A 3,780-nucleotide genomic window follows, 5' to 3' on the forward strand; every position below is an offset into this window, starting at 1 on the left:
GCCCGGCCTGCGCCCACCTCCCCGTCGCGGCGGGAGCGGCCCGCTCCGCCCGGGGGCGCGTTCCCAGCCCCCCACTCCCTCTCCCCAGGCTCCGCCCTCCCGCCGCGCCCCACAGCCAATTGGCTTCCGCCTCTCAGTGCCTTAGGAACCCGCGCTCTTCGTGGCCGTGCGCAGCGGCCCCTAGTGGTGAAATATAGGAAGGACTCGCGCTCCTGGAAGAGAGCTGGGGAGGGAACCCAGGACCCGCCCCAGCGGAGGCCCTTTAGGGCCAGCCTGGGTTTTCAGAGGAAATGATGCCAGGAGGCAAATGAAATGTGCAGACACTCTAGGCAAAATTCCCCTGCCCGCTCTTTGAGTCTGCCTTCCTGACCGCCCCTCCTTGCCCTCCAAGCCAAGTCAGAGACCCTAGCTTGCCTCCAAGTCCGTTTTCTCACCTGCCCTCTTAGCCCCCCTTCCCCCTGAGCTTTTGTGAGTGGTGCCTGTGGCTGTTTCCTCGTGCATCTCACTCTCCCAGTTCTCCATGTCGCCTGGAGGAGGTGTCAGCCACTTGAGAATTTGAGAATTAAGTGACCCAATGAAGAGAGAACCGTGCCTGGGCCTTCTTTGACAAAGCCTGCACTTCCTGTTCTTTCAAGCATGCTGTCAGCAAATCTGCACAGAAACCTCCTCTGTGCCCTACCCTGTCCTTGGCACCGGAAGCAGGGGAAAGGATTAAGCCCAGTTCCTCCTCTGACTGGTAGTGCTAAGCCAGCTACCTGTTCTTAGCAAGGCCTTTGAAGACCGGGAACACAGATTTGCCCAACAGCTGCCCGGCTTAGAGGTTGGGCTGTTGATATAAAAATACACATCTAACGTCATCTACTACTACTCTTGCTTCTCGGTTAAGCTCCCACCACACTGGCCTTAAGTTCCTCAAACACCTAACTTGTAACCATCTCACAGCCTTTGTATCCACTTGTGGCTTCTGCCACGAACACTGTCCCCTGCCACCACCTCTTCATACAGCTGGCCCCTCATTTTTCCCCATACAGTTCAGCATCTCCTCCTTAGAGACCCACCCCCCCACTCTAACCACCCTCTCAAATGTCTGAGGTGGGAACTGGATACCTGCAGGTCTGCCCCTGCCCCCATAGTTCATGACTGAGTTTACATAGGTCAGAAGCTGCCTTATTTATCTCTGTGACATGAAGACCCAGCTACGGATCCTGCATTCAGTAAAAGCCGGTTAATATGTGTTAACTCATCTGATCACTTAGATATTTATTGAATAAAAACTGTGTGCTAGAAAATCGGCAAGAATGGGACCAGCAGTTGGCATAATGGCTATGTTGCTGGACTTCCATGTAGTCGACCACAGTTCGAGTCCCGGACCAGGCATCTTAAACTCATGCTGGGTATGTGTGCGCGCATGCCTGAGATCCCAAGAGGAGAATAGAGGAGAGGGGATTGCGGTGTGGCCATCCCCCAGGGGGATTTCTCGCTTTCTGTCTCTCTGTCTCTCTCTGTCTTTCTGTTGAGCACATGCACCCTATAGCAAAAACCTCCCAAAAAAAAAAAAAAAATTTGGCAAGAATGGAAATCAAACCTAGGTTCTACTAGACCTGTGCTCAGCTAGGGGCCTTATATTCAAATGGCTAAGCAGTGAAGTAATTCATATGATCCAGGTGGGAATAGTGGGGACTGTGGACTCAAGAGGAGGGAGGAAGATGGGCCCAGTATCACCAGGTTGTCAATAAAAGGGAAATCTGGTATTTTATATGACATATCTCTTTTTAAAAATTATTTTAGTAACTAATTTTAAAACCCAGACCAGGTAGCATGATGGTTAAAGCTGGATTCCACATGTTCTACTCCTGGACCCAGCAGCTCCTAAAACATACCAAGCATGTTTGCTCAAAACCCAGAAAGGTAAATGGAGAAAAAGAGATTGCAGTTGGCCATCTCTCCAGGATGTGTTTTGTCACTTTCTTGCTCACTCTCACTCAGGCAAAGGCACACGCCCTATAGCAAATAAATAAAAAACAAAGTATTGGGGGCCAGCAGGTGGTATGATGGTTAAAGACATTGTATTCCCACATGGCTTTCCTTTCTCACTTTTCCTCTTTCTATCTCTCTCTGGTCAAATTGGAAAATAATAATAAATAAAATCAAAATAAAACAATTCTTTAAAAAAAATTTTTTAAGTATAGAACCCTACATAGACCACATAAAACTCATCTGCAGCCCAGGTTAATCAGACAGCCAGCTTTTTTTATTTCTTTCTCTTAAGAGAGGTTTTTGTTTTAGGGCATATGCACTCACCGGAAAGACAGAGACAGCAAGAAATTACCTCCCAGGAGGGATAGCCATGCTGCAGTCCCTTCTCCATTCTCCATTTTTGGGCACGTGCACATGCATACCTGGCCATTGGGTCTGGAACTTGAACCACAGTTGACTACATGGGAGTCCAGCAATGTAACCATTACACCATTTGCTCCTCCTGAGACTGCCAGCTTTTCATTCTTCCCAAAGCCAGGTAACATACCTATCTACTCATCTGGCAAAGAGAACATGTAAGACAAGATTGGGCTGGTCTTGTAGTCCAGTGGTTGAAGGAGCTAGACTCCACATGACCAATCGCCATTTGGGTCCCAGGCCCCTGTGGCTTGAAAAAACATGCCAGATGCAGGTGTGAATATGTCTAAAACCTGGCAGGATGGAGAAATAGAGGGAAGGGATTGAGGATCCACTAGGATGTGCTTTTTTTCTCTCCCTTCTCTCTCTGTCTCTTTCTCTCTAGCAAGTGTACATGTCCTCTTACAATAGAAAGAAGAAATAAAGAAAAAAAGGAACAAAGAAAGAAGAAGGAAGGAAAGAAAAGAGATAGAAAGAAATCCCAGGGGGGGGGGGGATTTCTCACTTCCCATCTACTCCCCCAACTCTCCATAAAAATCTTTAAAAAAAAAACAAGGGAACCAGCAGTTAGCGTAATGGCTATGTCACTGGACTCCCACATAGTCAACCGCGGTTCGCATCCCGGACCCGGTGGCTTAAAACTCATGCCGGGCGCATGTGCATGCGTGCCCAAGATCCCGAGGAGAAGGGATTGTGGTGTGGCCATCCCCCCTGGGGAGTGATTTTTCGCTTTCTGTCTCTATGTCTCTCTCTGTCTGGCAAGCGCATGCGCCCTATAGCAAAAATCTCTCAAAAAAAAACATAAAAATAAAAATAAAAATAAGGGGCCGGCAGGTGGCATGGTGGTTAAGGGCACTAGATCCCCACATGGCTGACTGTGGTTCAAGTCCTGGACCTGATAGCTTGCTTTCTCATTTTCTCTTTCTCTCACTCTGTCCTTCTCTGGTCAAATTAGAAAATAAATAGATAAATGGATAAATAAAGTTAAATAAAAATAATTCTTTAATAAAAAATTTAAAAAAAAATTTTATTTCTTTAGTTCAAAAAGCCTAGGTCTTGGAAGCTGGAACCTATTACCAGTTTATATCAAGTTCTTGAGCCTGTTGCACTTCCTGTGAGGCTAACATGATGATGGGGACTAAAAGTAGAACTGCCTGGGGACCAGCAGTTAACGTAATGGCTATGTCGCTGGACTCCCATGTAATCGACCGCGGTTCAAGTCACAGATCCAGTGGCTTAAACTCACGCCGGGCGTGTGTGCATGCGTGCCCAAGATCCTGAGAGGAAAATGGAGGAGAGGGGATTGCGGTGTGGCCATCCCCTCTGGGGAGTGATTTCTCACTTTCTCTCTCTCTGTCTCTCTCTGTCTGTCTGGTGAGCGCACAC

Source organism: Tupaia chinensis, unplaced genomic scaffold, assembly GCF_000334495.1.
Source record: "Tupaia chinensis unplaced genomic scaffold, TupChi_1.0 Scaffold000047_1, whole genome shotgun sequence".
Lineage (NCBI taxonomy): Eukaryota > Metazoa > Chordata > Mammalia > Scandentia > Tupaiidae > Tupaia > Tupaia belangeri.